The following is an 18,028-nucleotide window of genomic DNA, read 5'->3' as shown; positions in this document are numbered from 1 at the left end:
GATAGCACACATTCGATTTTCATGTGAGCAAACAGACGATTCCCTCATTATCTTATTATTTCCTCGATGAGAGCAGACCATAATGAGATTTTTCAGCATAAGTTTGGTTTTATCGGTAGAGTTTGCATTGTTAGTGTGAAGTTTTTCAAGTTGTTAATGAGTGAACTTAATTTCAGTAACATTTTTCTTATTTTTACGTGACTTTACTCCACTTGCATTCAGCAGGAGACAACAAAAGTTGTGACTTGTAGTCCTTTTTCACACCTATAGGTGGAGACATTGCCTTTTCCAATATGTCAGTGACAACATTATTGAGAGGGCGCTCACTGGAGTGAACAGATTCCTCGGGACAAAAGGCAAAATATTTTGACAAGCAGAGAGGAGGCTCATTGTTACACACATTTTAGTAAGCGGGATATCCAGACATTTCCAAAGCTAAAAATTGCTAATGCTGCTACACCTCAAACAGGATTTTCCCCTTAGTGTAATAATGATTGATGGAATATGACATTAATATTTCTTAACCATACACTTTTAATATTTTTTGGGGGGGCTAGGTTACGCTCTTGTAGTGCCAGTTCAATAACCGTGTTTGGCAGATGTGCCTCTGTTCTGAAATAGAGAGAGGTAATGTTTGACATGGGTCTCATCCTGCCTGAACTGATGCCTGTTGACAGTCTGACTAAATCTATCCAGGAGACTATTCTGTTGAGGTTATCCCAGAAGGCTAATCACCAGTGATATGTGTGAAAAGGTGATGAGCCTCTTATGAAATACTAATTGGGTTGCAAGAAGAAGACCGTGAAAGCTCAAATGAGCAAGATTGAGAGATAGAAAAAAAAAAACCCAAGACTTAATTTCAGTTAAACAGGCATAAAAAACGGGAAAACTTCACATTAATGTCATAACGCCACTGTATATAATTTTACACTGGTGTGCAGGAGAAAGATAAACAGCCACAGAGTGAGAGATAAATTGAGAGAGAGGACATCTGTGCTCAGAGAATGTGAAGGTAAATTAGTCTCGACAGTTGCGTCCCCCCTTCGCTCGCTTCGCCATAATCCCCGTTCTCATGGTCATCCCCACAACTCAAGAGATCTCTTGTCTCTTCAGATTAACCAGAGTGATAGGGAGACACAGGCTAATGTGCCATTCAACTTTCCCTTCCCCTTTGTCTTTAGGCTGTTCCTTCCTTCTGTGACCCTCATCAGTAACAAAACCCTTTCTACTAGGGGTGCTAAACTAACAGAGAAGACCTCCCTCCTCTCCTCCTGGCTTTCCCTTTATCTCTTTCTTAACTGACAGACTCTATCCGACCGGTGGAGGACTGACAAGTGTGGGACGGCCGAGGTGAAGTGGCGTTAGGGAAGTGCCACTCATTGTAGTGTTATCAGCACAAAGGCCAGCGACAGACACCTAATCTGACCTGGCTGCTGATGGCTTGTGGCTTATTGGCTGGGTTTCTGCTCGGAAGCAGATTCTGCCAAACCCCGAGATACATGGAGAGGAGGATAAGCACAGACACACGCACAAACGTATGCACATGGGCGCACATGAAACGCACATACATGTACACACTATTCTGAGCCCTCATTTCTGAAGCAACCTCCTTCTCCTTGCCACTCCTCAACCCCTGCCTGTCAGCGTCTGACTAATAGTTTGCTGCAACTTTTTGTGATTAATTATGTGTTTGGGAGAGGTGTCAGTTTTATAGTAGACAAAAATGTTACCACAGCAGTATCATGACTCTGTGTACAGCCTCCATTCTTTGCTGTAGTGTAGCTGCGAGCACCTGTGTGCAAATGTGCACGAATGGGACTTGTTTTCTTTTTGGCTCATTGTTCTGCGGAAGGAAACATGAAGGCCAGGATCACCCCAGCTGTCCTAAAGCCTTCAGGTTAGCTTAACAATGTTTGTGCCAGAGGAATGCCCAGTTGGATCTTCCCCACTCCAAAGTGATATGAAACTTACAGTATCCACAGCGCTCTGCTTTCATACAGCGTTATTCTTAAAATACTGCTTTTCTCTTCCCTTGCTGAAATAAAGATTTGTAAGCACCTGTCTGTAAGAGCACTCTCTGAGAAAATGGGTCTCATTTTCTTTTTGGCTCTTTGTTCTGCAGGGGCATCAGCTACCACAGGCAATGTTTCCTCCACCGGATCAAACATTACCCACCGGCTACAGAAACTCCATTGCAACCCTTGGTGCTGTATCAAAATGTGAATCCACCACTGATGCTGTTTGCTTTGCTAGACAATCTCAAGCCTACAACTGTTATCTGGGAAGAATTTCTCTAAACTATTATGCTTCTTCAACATAAATCAGCTTTAGCTTGGTGATAATTCCATCTGGTGTAAGTCTTGATTAAACCTTTGCTTTTAGACATCTCTCTTGTTCTTGACATTGTCATTTTCTGTTTTCCCTTTAAAGATAATCTTCAAAACCGCTGAAGAAGATAACGCCGCGGAAGCTCCCGATGGCTCCAGCCAAGATTTTACTGTCGGCATAGAAACCGGCCCATTAACTTCTGAAGCCCTCTTTGGCAAAGCTCCCTTTCCCCTTCATTGCCATCAAAAAGCTATTTCCCTCGGCCAGTCCCACACAACCCTAACAATGAACAGAGGATTAGAACATCTCTCTGTCTTGAAGCAAAAAAAAAAAGAAGTGAAAATGGATTTAAAAAAAATCTCTTTTTACCAGTCATTGGTGAAGACTAGTTGGCAGCATTTCCTCCACAGGATTTTTCCTGACGTGATTCCCAAGAGGCGGTTTTTGCTTTTACGATACAATTCCTGCGCTTGCGATCAGCCAACATGTGGCATTGTGATCCAATCACAGAGATTTTTTTTCCCCCCCTTCAGTTCATAAATGGTTAAGTCTCTCAGTCTATTGTGAAGGAATCTTCAAAGTGGATAGAAACCACAGGGGAACATTGGTAGTTGTTAATTAATGCAACAAACTCTGTACAAATGCTTTATTTTCCTGATTCCTAAGATGAAAAAAAAAAAAGCACTCTTTGAATCTAGCAACAGGCGCGACCAAATCTGTTACTTCATCTTTGAGCCTTTATCCTGGACAATGAAATGCTGTTGTTTCTCTGAAAACCATAAGTGATTTTTATTAACTCTGCTGTGGTTCCAGAAGAAATCTCTCTCCCTCTGGTTTAGGTTTATTGGATTTCTGTTCATACCGATCATTTATGTTTCCATTCAGTAAATTGACGTAAAATGTGTTTTGCTAAAATGATCTTTTCTGGTCTTTATGACTGTCATTGAATTTGAAAGAAATGGGAACCATGACAGCGGCTGTGGTAACCACTGAAAGGCAACTAAAGCAAAATTGGCCAAGATAAATGACAGATAATAGGGTTTAATCTTAAGATTTTCTAAATTGCTTTCAATCCAGTAAATTACTTTAAATGTTTTGGATTGCTTATAATTGTACACATTTTCATATTTTTTAATAAACAGCAACAGTATATCTATTTAATAAAGAACAGAGAAACATTGTCAAAGTAAATCATGACCTTAAAGTTAAGAGAGTTGTCAGAAGTCGACCTGTGAGCGGACTGGAAGGTCCTGCTGGTCATTAATGGGGTTAGCTGTCCCTTACACTAAAGATTAGCCGGGGTGAGAGGCCCTGTCCTCCTATTGACTCACACACACAAACACACACACGTTCCGCGATTCACACACACACTGCCTGTGGCACCACAATCACTGCCAGATGCTGTGACTTTCTCTCAGACAATTCATTTCACAAGTACCTCTGAAGGAGCGATGCCGATGGTGGCATTTGAGGGAGACAAATGTACATAAGTGTGTGTGTGTATGGGGATACGCCGGTGGCGGTGCGTGAAAAGGACACATATGAGATCAGATAGAGTTGAGACTAATTCACAGCCTGGCCTCAGGACATTAGGCGGGATAAAGTGAGACATCTTTTCTCACACCATTTAGGCTAAGCCCATGGGGACACATTCTTTATTTCTTGGCTGAACTACATGATTTCAGGCTATCGGTGTGGTTTTGAAGCGCAGAAAAAACAACAACATGGCATCAGTTTTCAAAAATCACCACAAAAACGGTATTGAAAGGTGAAAAATTTGTGAAAAAGGTCTTTTAATGCAAATAAAAACTGAGCGTGGCTAATCAGTTCACATATTTACATGCTGAAATAAGACATGCACAACAACTTGGTGCTTCACACTGCTGTTCCAATAATTGTGATGTTAACTGTGCAGATTTATAGTGGATGAGACACCCAGAGCCAGCCCTTGGCAGCCCAGGCACGGTGCCCGCCCCATAGGGAGGGGGATGATGGAGAGCAAACAGCTAATAATTAATACCATGATTACACAGGCTGCAACAACACAGGGAGACAAACCTTAACACACCCAGGCGGGGACCTGACCAAGACTGATAGCACAGGAGCACGCAAGTACACACACAGATGCACAAATATACAGACACAGGCATGCATGCACTGTATCCGTCACACGCACATACTAACAGCAACCAGGGGCAGCACTCAGATAATTAATACCACAACATCTAACATCTCTTTGTTCACACGGATCAATTAGAAAATGTGAAAGCCACAGAGGAGCTTTAGAGGGATAGAAAACAGTCATTTTATAGTTGTGTTTAGATGGTACAAGGCCTGTGCAGTGTGGAGAAGAAGGCCTATCTTCAGTTCTATTCAATGAAGCACTGGTGTTTGCTGTTTGACTGTAAACAGAGCACCAGTCCTCCTGTGTCACTTTGGCCGCTGTGAGACATTTAAAGTAAATAAATCCAGCTTCCTAACCAACCACTAAACCCTACCTGCTATGTGTTGAGCTGATACTATAATTCAAAGACTAAAAAGACCATAAAAATGTGTTTAGGCTGTAACAATACCGCCCGGACCCCCCTGTGCGTGTGTGTGGATGAAACCTCCCATCCTAAACAGCCATTACCTAAGCCACACAGTAGGATAACAACATAAAAACGTCACGGTCACCCTCATTAGCAGCTGGGCTGGAGCTCCTTTGATTTGTACGCGCACGCACGAAGTCAGTGATGGCTTCCATATGGGCAAACCCTTCATTTTTTAATATAACCAGCATCACGTTACTGCGAGATGAGGTGATCCCAATTTCTCCAAAACCTCAAATATTTTTCTAAATGTGCTCGACATGTCCAGGATTTCCTACCATTTGAAGGGATGCAGGGGCGGTGTGTGTTTTCACTACAGTGCGGCTTGCCGAGCTCCCTCATAATGGGTGTATATGTGTGTGTCAAATCTAGAAGGGTGAGAGAAACACAGGTTGTGTGCAGTAAAGTGTGTGTGTGTGAGTAAAGAGATGCCAACCATGGAGGGGCCGTGCAGGGCCCACAGCCCTTGGCCACCACTTCCTCCCCCTCCGTGCCACATTGACTCTGTTTCCATTACCACAGTGAAAGGAACAATAAAGGGCTGATGTGTGGATGTGTGGTCTACTCGCACAGCAGAGGCCTGGACAGCCCAGGACAGATTGACTAAGCTAGTGAGACCTGGACAGCTTTGTGTTTGTGCATGTGCATGTGCCTGTGCTCTACCTGACGACAGCTTGTCAGACACCGGAGAGTGGAGTAGAGGATTACTGCAGTAATCTTATGAGGTTTTGCCCCAATCTAATTTTAACACCTCAGCCTGCTCGGATCAGATAATAATCGAGCTTAAGTTCTCAGTATTGACCCATCTATTGTGTAGTTTTTCTTTGATTTCACCCAGATATGGGTCCAAACACATTCGCTAATAATATTGGCCTTTTTTCAAAACCCTAACCTAAATAGTGGCACATATGAAACAACATTTACAAAGATGGACATTATGAAAATATTTGCTGTAAATGTCTCAGCTCAGTTCATATCTTTGGCGAAATCCCATCTATCTATCCAAACTGGAAAAAAAGACAAAAAACTAAGCCATAATATAGCCTTCCCTGCATGTGCCTAAAGATAAAAAGAGCCTTATCAGAGTTGAAACTGATGAAAATGAAATTAGATGAAAAACCTAAACCTGTCTGTGATATTACTGACAGAAATTAGCTTATAGTACAGAAAAGAGTTTCTCATCTCTTTGTTTCTTTGTTCGAGGAGATGATGACACATTTGATCCTGTCTCGTAGTGTCACATGTCAACCTCCTCATGCCCTGTCACTCTGACAGCTCACAGCCCGCGAGGCAAAGGATCATGGGTGCTGTGTCAGACACAGCGGGGAGGTCGGAGGAAGGCAAACTAAACGCACAATGTGTGTTTCCGTGTGCGAGTGCGCGCGCATGTGTCTGTGTATGACTGCATGTGTGACTATGTGTGTGCATGTATGTCAGTCTGAAGGGATGGATGCATGCCAAAGGCGAGAGCAACACCATGTCAGAGTGCTAGCAGACGATGCCCATTTCAGATACACTAATTCAAACAGTCAGCTCAGCCATGAAACCATTTCCTCCCATGATCCCTCCACTCCCTTCCTCTATGCTCCATGTGCGTCGGCAGGGTATTGCAAGGTGTCGCGACAGCCATACCTGAGTCTGTGTGAGTGAAAGTATGGTTTTGTTTTAAATAATCGCGCTAGCTACCTTCAGAAAAGTAGATATGAGTATCAGAGTTTGCACCATCGCTGTTTAAAAGAAGTTAAAACATTTTAAGAAGGATGGAAGTAAAGTTTCTTTAATAAAGCACCTTTCACAGAGGGAGGTCAAACGGTACTTCACAAGGAATATTAATAAATAGAGTGGTGTAGCGGTGACATAGTTTTGTAGGCTAACCTGGATGTTAGCATCGCCCTGGTTCCCTCGACTAAAAGCCTATGAGATTTTTGGATTGGATTTTTGAATATTGCTGAAAATAAGACAAGTTTATGATACTTAGACGTGTTGTTCAGCAAGATAATCTCCACAGATGAACACTACTTTTGTAATTTTCGAAGCGTAAATGAAACCGCTAGAAGTAAAACAGCTAATGTTAGGCTATGAACAGACAACACTGCCATCACATAGCTTCAACGTCACCACCACTAAGCGTCTTGCTATACAATTACGCTACACGTTTTCCATAAATTGATAAATTTACAAGTTGTAAAGTTAAAATTACAATAGTTTGTAACTGAAGTCTGCCTCTACAGATGGACTGGTGAGTAGATGAGTCTCTGTGTTCGGTGTGATGACGTTTAATGTCCAACATATTTCAGTAGTCTCATTAAGCCACTTGTTAGCAACCGCCGTTTTTAAGACATTTAAGTGCTTTATAATTAAATTGTGGGACATTTAATGATGTATTTTAAGGAAGCCCTAAAGGGCCATGCATTCATACATTTTACTTCCTCCGCTTTCCCGTGAGTTAATTTCATTTGTTTTCTCGAGATCTCAAGTTATTATCTCAAAATAACAACTGACGTTTTCCCGAGATCTCGAGATAACGAAACTTTGTTTTCTCGAGATAACGATATAATTAATTTGAGATCTTGAGAAAACAAAACGATAGTGTAGTATATTAAGTCATTGCAGGAAACATCATTCAGTGTAGCAATGTCAGAGGAGCAGGAGCATATCGATCACCACGTCACATATCTTTTCAATCAAGGCCTGACACAGGTTAAAATAGCATTATGCCTTGCTATTACAGATAATATACACATTAGTGTGTGTAATCTAAAAAGACGGTTAGCAAGGCTTCAGTGCAATTTAAGTGAGCCTGATGTTGTCATTAACTACATAGCTGACCAGCTACGAGGTCCTGGGCGTCTCCATAATCTCAGGCCTATCATATCACAGTCATCATCTCGAGATCTCAAATTAATTATATCGTTATCTCGGGAAAACAAAGTTTCGTTATCTCGAGATCTCGAGAAAATTATCCCGTTATCTCGGGAAAACGGAAGTTGATATTTCGAGATAATAACTCGAGATCTTTTCATTTGTTTTCTCGAATCTCGAGTTATTATCTGGAAATAACAACTGCTGTTTTCCCGAGATAATTTTCTCGAGATCTCGAGATAACGAAACTTTGTTTTCCCGAGATAACGATGTAATTTACAAATGAAATTAACTTGTTATCTCGGGAAAACGGAGGAAATAAAATGTATGAATGCATGGCCCTTTAGGGCTTCCGTATTTATGTAAACATGTTTTCAGGTTTTCATTCTGATGTCCTCCGGCTGCTCTGTCTCAACTCTATGAATTACAGAGTTTCCTGAAAGCAACCTGCAACTTTAGCGCACTGAAGCTACAAGATAGCTCTGCTAGCTAACTCTACCTGGAGCACCTCGGGTGGACTGTGTGTGTTCACACCGCTATCACAGCAGCTTCAACAGACATCATGACAGAGGTGAAGAGATGGAGGAGGTGGTTAACAGAGGTGCGTAAGAAGAAAACAGACAGTAGTTAAGTCTCTCAAGACTCTTTTGTCGTCGACGACATCTCTGCTAATTAAAAGGCTGCACGACAGAAACAGAGCTGAACTTGTTGCTGTTGAATAAGTAATATTAGCTAGCTTGCGAAGTCATACGTCTTCTGCTGTTGCTAGTGCTTGATATGTGGCGATATTAACGAAGTTGTCAGCTCAGTAGTTTTTGAGAATATAAGTCTGGACATACATTAGGCTGGCAGCATGTCTATGGTGTTATGGTCTCTGGTTCAGGCTACGTGAGCTTGTTGTGATGATACTGTTTTGAGTTATTTGCAGCACTTGGACAATTTCGACTGCTGCATGGTAAAAGAAGAAAAGCCTGAGCATGCATGTTTACTTCAAGACACAAGTTTTTGAGACATGTTATTGTCATGACATGCCGAGTTGTGTTTGTAGTTAGCATGTAACATTACATTGCATCTGGGAAATTGTTACAGAAACCTGGGATTTGTATTTACAACAGTTTAAATGTTTTGTATCAGATTATGTGTTGCATAATCAAATAACAATATCTCACCAGTCAACAGTTATTGCAACACAATGTACCTAAAAAATGTTGAAATGACTGGATTTTGAAGCTTTGATGTCAGTTAATTTTACTACATCTCCATCTCTTCAGCTCCACAGGCACGATGTGAGTCCCTTCAGTGGATAACCTGCCACAGCTACTGGTCACGACACTGTGAAACTGACAGGGTGAGTGTGTGGGCAATTGAATGTCTTTGCGTCCTTTGTAGATATAGCTTATATTTATTATACATATTTTCTCTAACATCAGAGAAGGAGTCTCTGTTGATACGATTTCTTTTGAATAACTGATGGATGGATTTGTCAAATAACTGCCTACAATGCATAGAGATTAATCTTGCAGACGTTGCTTTGTTCATGCACATCTGATACAGCCCGTGATGGAATATAACTACTTCCATTTACTCAAGTACTTGGGTTTTTGGGTACTTCCGCCACTTTATAATTCCACTCCATTACATTTTGGAGGCAAATATTGTACTTTTTACTTAGTTACAAGTTACTTTGCAGATTGCATTCTGCATCAGAGCCAAGTAATATTTTAACACGATATCTTTACTTTTACTCAAGTGTGACTCTGGGGTACTTTTTAAAACACTGGATGTGGATATAACACTGGGTTGGTATTGTTAGTAGAACATCATAACTAATGTTGCACCATACACAGAGAGAAAGGGAGAAGTTACCCTCTGTAGACGTGGTTAGCAAAATGTTTTATTTGAATGCAAACCATCTTTTCCTAAAACTAACATATTAGTTAGTTAACCTACTAACTAACTATTTTTGTTGTCTAAACCTAACCAAACTGCGACAGGAAGCTGAAAAAACAAAGAAACAAACAAAAAAACAAGTATGATAAGTGAATCAAGTGTAAAATGATGAAAGTGAAAATGACGATTTAGCAATATGTTCCGAACAGGAAACAAATCCCAGTCTCCTGTGTGGGAGTCTTGTGTTTTCCAACTTGATGGATAAGTTTATGTGTCTTCTTTTGTAGACATGATCACGACTTATTCACTAAAGCAGTGTCAAAAGTCTGTCTGCAAATATGGAGATTTGCAAAAATAAAATTAAATGAATGTTAAATGACAGCATGTTTGCATGAATGAGACAAACGTCATTGCCATGGTAGCAACGGTATTAAATAAATAAATGTCCGGGCCTACAGTGTAATTGCCCATCAGCGCCTGGAACATTGCACGATTATGAGATCCGTCCAACAAAGACCATTCTGTAGTTTAAACCAGAGACCAATCATATTACATACAGAGCTAGTATGGAAATTGTGATGGCCTCATGCAAAGATATGAATAGTAGGACCATAATAGTTGTGGCTTTGCCTGAATGATCCCTTTTGAACCAACAGTTGGTTATAGCATTGCCTTCAAATCGCTTTAGCTGTCCGCCACTGTCAGACACAAAGAGAGCTGCCTGCTTTGAGTGTTTTGGTCAAGATATAATGCGTTTCACAGGTGTAGGAGTCTTGGGGTAATTGGTAATGGGCAGCGGCAACTGGGGCCCCTGTGTGCCACCTGGAGAATCACACTTTCCCAGCCAACCACCGCACACACACATACACATACACAGACACACATGCATACACAGTAGTCGAAGAAGGATGTTCCTTGAAAGCAGAAAGAGAGAAAACTGGCTCTCAATGTGGATGTATAAATAGTCCTCACACAGCACAACATGTTCTGTTTTGATGTAATTATGGAGCAGGAAGAGCCTGGTTTAGCGCTTTTGGGCAACCGTTGTGGGGTCTTTAACAAGGGATTTGGTGAGGAAAACAGTTGCACCTGGCTGTGCTTGGTATGTTTTAGAATATGGAGAAAGAGAAAAGAAAAGATGGAGACATAAAGCGGTCGAGAAAGTGAAACAGACATAAACTGAGAGAGGGTTAGAGACTGAGACACCCTCTCCAACACACACACACACACACACACACACACACACACACACACACACACACACACAATTAGAGACACATGCACACACACACTTGCTGTTGCAGGAACACCTGGACTTGATGACTTAAATGTGCTGTAAAGTGGAAAACAAAGAGGACAGGGGGCTGACACGAGCTGGGGCATGAAGCAGATACTTTATAATCTCATGCAAACGGATCATTTAGGCCCCCCACACCAGTTGGTTTCACTTGCCAACATGTTGGATTGATTCAATTTATACAAATCCCCTGAGAGCGATCGGCTTGTTAACAAAAGTTGAGGAGACAGACATTTTATTGGCAGGCTTTGCCTCTTTTTCAGACAGGCGAAGAGAGGACAAAATGAGGTAATGCTCACTGTGCTGAGAAGAAATAAAAGAGGCTGAAATGATGTGCAAAACGTTGTTCAGGTATCCATAGTGACAGAGCGCAATATCATTTTAATGTGACCCAGAGTTACACTGACCTATGATCACGGTTTATGAAACTAGATTGTGGCAGGATTAGAAGCAGGAGTACGTGCGCCAAACACAAGGGGGAGCACTTATCCTTTCCCTGTGGCTGGGCAGCCTGCCGTCACTTCAGAGCGAAGCAATCTTTTCCAGTCCATTGTTCCCTCTTATAAATCATCAAGTCCTGAATGTGTGTGCCTAAATGTGTGTGTGAACACAATCTATCAGTACAATCAACCTAATCACACCCACCCACCGACACACACAAACTGTGTAAATCTAGATTATTTTAAAAAGCAACATTATACCTTGACAAACTTAAACTTCTGATGCTGACATTTTTTTTATATGAAAAGCAAACACAACTCAAACACTGAATTGAAAGCTGTAACCTTTTCAGGACATGTAAGGCAACTGTAGTAATTCCAAAACACAATGGAGCTCAACACGCTCCCTCTTAACACTTGTTCAGGCCTGTGGCACTGAATGATTTGAATTCTTACTCTGGTGAGTTTCCCCCCTCTGTGAATTAATTAGTCTTTGCCAAAGCGGGCCACATTTGTCATTCGAATTTATGCTAATGAGTGCCGAGGTCTCGTGGAAGAGCTGATAGGCCGGAGCAGCTGCTCTGTCCTTGCGGGGCCTAACTGTCTCCCCCTTTTTAACTGCTCCATCTCTCTGTCTACTCCTCAGTCTGGCTCCTCATCCCATTTCTCTCTTTCAGGTTTTGTCTGCCTCTCTGCCCCCTCCCCCTTCTCCCCCTGTTCTCTCTCCCTTCAGCTCCTTCTCTCTCTCTCTCTCCTCCTTGTCTCTCCTCCTGTGGCCTTATCATCCCACCTCCCCCTTTTCTTCAACCTCCCGCTGGTCCTGGGCTCCATGACCTGTCAGTGGAGAGGAGACTGCCCGTGTCCCAGGCTGATAAGGCAGCTAATTATCCAACACTTCACACACCAGGGGAAGTGGATCGGCAAACAGACAGCCACACACATACAGAGCTATATGGGCTGCAAAAACACTGTCAGACATATGCATAAACCCCTTGGATACAACAAGTTATAACACAAGATAGATAGCCGTACAGCAGATTATTAGATAAATAAATCTAAACATTTACTCAAGTCTGCTTCATGTCTGGCATCACACATTTTTTTCACATTGACACAAACAATAAATTCAAAAACAAAATAGAAGACCACAGAATTTGGTCGAGGCTTAGAAAGAATAGAGGGGGACAAAAAACAGGGTTCAAACCAAAAATGTTTGGGCATAAATACCCCCACAAAGACAGAGACAAGCACAGAGAGGCCCCTCCTCTCCACTTTTGTATTATACTGTTGTAAGTGAAAGCTGGTTGAAAAGTCAGTGGCATATCTTGGCAGCAATTTCAGGAGCTGAGCACTCCAATCCAGCCTCCCAGGCTCCCCATTTGATGGAGTAGAAATAAGCACTTTGGTGCTCTTTCTGCGATGTTCAAATGCACCATTGGAGGAGAGAGAGGTCCACATTCTGTAATGTTCTATTTTGAAGTTTGCTTCAAGTAGTGGCCAAGTGGTTGAGACATTATGTTAGAGGACAATCCAACCCGGCAATATTATGCATTTACCTTTTTTTCCCTGCCATTTAGCAAATAAAACACTGTTTTCTGCCCTGTTCTTTTTACTGTGGTGTTTTTTTTGCGGGGTACATTATAGAATGCAACATAGCATAGGATTGGGACTGTCTTGATTCAGTGTGATCGATGACATTAACTACAGCCTGTGTAAACAGTTTTTCTCTGTTAATAACCTATTTCATGCCGGTGTGGTTTCAAAGCTATGATGATAATGATAGTGACCAAGAGAAGAGGATGAAAGTTCAACTAGTAAATGTACACTGTTAGATAAGATAGCTTTTCACTGCTGAGGAACTGAAGTCAAACTATCACATGGAGCAAAATTCATTTACTGTAGAGCTTCTAATTGGCTTAGCATGGAATGCTGAGCAGACAGCATATTTATACTTTTTAGACTTAATCAATTTACATTGGGAACTTTACGTGTTTATCACATCGTTCCCAACACCCTAGAGTGTCTTCAGTAATTTGGCTCAGATACATTCCACCTACTCAAAGAGGAGAGTGAGGACTAATGTCATTTCGAGGGGATTATTGTGATCTTTCAACACATCTTTGGGGGGTTAAGCATGTTGTTAAAGAGAGGAGGGGAAGAGCAAGAAAAGTGATAAAACCCAACCATAGAGTCTCTGTTTTAACTTTCACATTTTCTCCCCTCTCTCTCCTCCGATCTCTCTCATTTCCTCCCTCACAGCACCAAAAGCCATATTATGTGCTTGTCAAGATGGATAAACCCCTCAGCCAAACGTTCAGATGAAAACAAATAAGTAGGAGACGTTCATGTAATCGCTTCTGCCAGAGAAAGGCTTTAAGAAGAACATAAACACTTTCTGGAAATGTGCCTCGCATGTACTAATTCCCTCACGCTTTTGTTTGAGTCTCATTCAACTTCAGGACCATTTCATACTGCGCCATGATGAGATGTCACCATTGGAGACACGCTTAAAACTACTTTGCAACACGGTTAGCAGCACCGAACAAAAATATGAGATCATATTACCTTGCCGCTTGTAAAACTGTCATGATTATATTCTGGGGAATTAAGAAAAGAATTCTTTAATTAACCTGGCTACGATTACGAATGTGGAAATGAGAAAAAAATTTGGGAGACTGCCACTACTTTTTAAAATGATCAAACTCAGAGTGACTCATTATCAGGTCACGGATGCTCTTTGTTTGTAGTGGTGTGTTTTTCTATTGGACGGCTGGGTCCTTTCACATGAGAAAAGTCCGCCAACTGTCACTGCACTCCCACAATCTTTCCAGCCAACCCCTCTAGTAAAGTTCCCATGGTGGTCTTTGGACAACACACAGACAAGCGCTCCAACTGCCTCAGTCGGACAGGGAGTTTGCCTCGGATGTCACTCTATAGTGTGACTTCAAATTCTGGTAGAAGATGAAAATTAGAAATATTGCCCCACTGTTTGAAAACTACTGCATTTAAAGGGTAACACATTAAAATGTGTTTCCAGGTCTCGCAGGGTGCTACCTCATATGTTTAAAAGGTAGTATAAATCCTTTTGTGACTCTGGAGGAAGCTGCATGTGATCTGATAAATTGCCTCCAGTGATGTCACTCAGTGTTGCAAGTTGCATTGTGGGTAATGTAGGCTCCAAGGTTTGGCAAGCAGTCTTTGCACTCCTATAACACTGTTGGAGTCATTATGCACAGTTTTAAAACAAATGATCAAAATCACTGATGGATGTAACTAAGTACATTTACTCAAGTACTGTACTTATGTACATTTTTCAGGTACTTGTACTTTTACTTGAGTATTTGCATTTTTTGCTACGTAATACTTCGACTCCACCACGTTTCAGCCCCCAAAATTTTTACTTTTACTCCAATACATTTATGTGGTAACTTCAGTACTTTGCAATTCCGTTCTGAATCAAGAGCCACAGCACATTTTAATGAAATTTATTTCATCAGCAATCAGATTAAAGAACACAGATTTTCATGATTAAAAAAATGCTGAATATTGAATCCAACATACAACCTGACCAATAATCAATTGACACCTTGTTTACAGTATCTACAGTAAATATATAAATATATGTAGCTTTTTTTTTTTTTTTTATCTAACACTTATGTACAATTAATATCAGGTACTTAAAGCTTTTTACTCAATTCATTTTCATATTGGTGACTTTCACTTTTACCAAAGTAGTATTTTAACATGATATCTTTACTTTTACTCAAGTTTGGGTACTTTGGCCTTTTGGGTACTTTTGACACTGATCAAAATTAACACAGCAGAACCAGAGATATCACATTTCTTATTCCACACAGTCTTCTTCTCTTTCAAAACCTGGTGCCTGTATTACCCAAAATGCAACTTCAGTGACATCACTGGAGGCAGTTTATCAGATAACATGCAGCTTCCTCTGCTTTACTACTGTTTTCTCATAGCACGTAGCAGTAGTACTCCCCAAGACTTGTAAAAACACCTTAATGTGTAAAACTGGTGGATTTAACCTTGAAAATGTCAAAACATTTTGTCTTGTGTGTACCTTTAAGCATAAATTATGAATATTACTGAAGTAAAGGCTGAGTGAGCATATTTGGTCTCAATTTTAAATTGTTAAAAAAACAAAAAAAATCTGATTTGCATGACCAGCTAGCTTCACTGCATTTTTAAGTTGCACACCTTTCTCCTTTGTCCCTTTTACCCTGTGTATGATTCAAAGATTGTCTTGTACAGCAACACGGTTGTACGGAAATAGCAGTCATGAGCGATAGAAAGAGAGAGACAGAGGGGGAGAGAGAGTGAGAGAGAAGATGGCTTGGTGAGATGAGAAAAAAAAAAAACACACAGTGACCAAAAGGACGTTGAAAAGTTGAAGAGGAAAAGCTCTCCTCTTGTTAAATATTAAAGTGATAGGACACGCAACTTTCCTAACAACTTCCCTGAGTTTCTAAAACTCCCTCAGTGTACCAGCAATACATAGAGTCAATTTCTCTCCTGAAACTAAAAGCTCTCTTGCCTTGCCTCAGTGCTCACAATTAAAGCTTTTAAAGCGATGTCTGTTTCAGCTAAATGTCACATCTATATCAACAAACCAATAAACCTTACATGACTTTTAACGCTAAATCTACAATCATTTTCTGTTTACATAGTGAAATGGAGCAGCTCGAGAATCGATTTCTCCTCAGCAGTCACACGTCTTAAAAGAAAAATAAGTCCATGTGATGTGGTTGGAATTTTAAGGGAAACCGTAAAGCCATGCAATGGGCAAATCCCAAAAACTAACACTCGGCTTGTTAAAAGGGAGCATTGAGAAGACCATGCTTTGGACTCGCTTGATTTCAAAGTGATGTAATACACACAGAGCACGAATAGCAACTGGATGAAGGGCTGTGGCCATGACCTCTCTGTCTAGGGAACTCATTTTCATAGTAACTAAACACCAATGAAATGTCTTCCCTGGAATGAGCCAAGCCAGAGCAGCGACCATCCAATAAAAGGGATAGGGGTACGTAAATATGCTGAACAGGAAATGATATTGGGGATGTAAAATGAAACTGCACAAACCTGTACTGATGACCTCTTCAATTTCCTCTGAGCTACATTTCATCCGTCACTTATTAATGTATTGAGACACATTTGTTGAAATAAAAAAACGTATCCTATACATCTCTCAGTGCAATTTTATGGTGCTAGTAAAAAGCTTTCCTTTGAGCTTTGATTCGTCGGCGCAGAGAAACTGTATCTGTATCTGTATCTACTGAATCTCACATTACCTGTGGTTAATAACATAAAAAAACTATACAACAAAATGATATTATCATGTACTGAAAGCAGATCACAATGGAACATTTACTATGATTCAATTCAGTGCAATTACTCCTCAATAGGACAGCCAAAGGAATTGAGCTGTGGACAGTCATGTAAGCCTGGTTTTAGGCCTGTGGCGTGTTAACTAAAAAGCAGACAGACCATGTCAAGCCTGTGGGCCAGCTGGCAGGGCTCTAGTGTTTGTGTAGCGCTCGTTGGGATGTCAGGGATAGAGTGGGCTGGAGGGGGCTGGAGGGGCTACAGGAGGACCAGGCCTCCTCCAGACTTGGCTGCTCTGACTAAATGGACCAGATCAATCACATTGGACGGCCCTGTGACAGTGAGTTAAGGTTCTGCGGCACGGCACAGCGTTTTTGGACACAACGGCCCCTCGGCAAGGCTAGCTGGCTGGCTGGCAGAAGCGTGCAACCGTTCCTCTCACTTTCCTTGGGCTCACCAAGCAGATGGCGATGGCAAGGACGGAGGCGACAAGCCTGCCGTCAATCCCAAGCCCCCATCCATCCAGAGACAAGTGATGAGCGAGATAGGGGTGTGGGAGACGTGGAGAAGGATGGAGTGGATGGTGTGGATGGAGCATGGACTTCTGTCAGCCAGGTCTGGTCTGGATCACACACAGCTGGGCAGGGCTGGCCTGGCCTGAGGCTGAATCTATGAGGCGTGGTGCTGGATAGTGGTTTGGGGATACAGTGGCAGAGGAGGTCCCAGACAGTGGTGCAGTATGGTAACATGTCTGAGGTCTGCCTGGCACCGTTTCTGTCGGAATGTGTGTGTGTGTGTCCCTAGAGGTTGTGCCAGCTCTGTGTTTGGTGGCATTCAGAGATGGGCCAGGGCTAGCCTCATGCTGAGACACTCAAGAGGCAGAGTTGGAGGAAAATATGACCTACATTGCCATAAGGGAGAGAGAATGCTTAGCTTTCACAATATATAGTAAAGCAATCTGAATATGTGTACAAAAACTGTACAACACGTACAGTTTTATCTAAAAAAAAATCTTTATTTGAATTCCTGAGCAGCCCACATTTTCCAAAATATATTTACTAGAAGAGACTTTTTTCTGTGCTATCATATTTAAGGTCTACACTGGTAGAAGAAACATGTTAGAGAGTATGACCTGATTTTCAATAAGCGTCTGAAGAAAAGATCCATTGAACTTCATGGTTTACACAGAGTAAATAATACCATATAGCAGGATGCAGTTATACCAGATAGTCTCCCTTGGTACGTACCCTGGCAAGCTTGAAATCCATACAGTTGGA

The 18,028-nt window shown here is 41.5% G+C and overlaps 1 long non-coding RNA gene across 2 annotated transcripts in view; it reads left to right on the top strand.

The window, feature by feature from the left end:
• The first annotated feature begins 8,274 nt into the window (after positions 1 to 8,274).
• Positions 8,275 to 18,028, top strand: part of LOC311261231 — a 51,307-nt gene continuing 41,553 nt past the window's right edge. For both annotated transcript variants that reach the window (XR_014623116.1, XR_014623117.1), the window contains exons 1-2: positions 8,275 to 8,382; positions 9,053 to 9,129. This is a non-coding gene — a long non-coding RNA (uncharacterized lncRNA). The remainder of the gene's footprint in view (positions 8,383 to 9,052; positions 9,130 to 18,028) is intronic.

This window comes from Pagrus pagrus (assembly GCF_965226575.1).
Source record: "Pagrus pagrus genome assembly, chromosome: 8".
Classification (NCBI taxonomy): domain Eukaryota; kingdom Metazoa; phylum Chordata; class Actinopteri; order Spariformes; family Sparidae; genus Pagrus; species Pagrus pagrus.
This window is presented reverse-complemented; position numbering and strand designations above follow the sequence as displayed.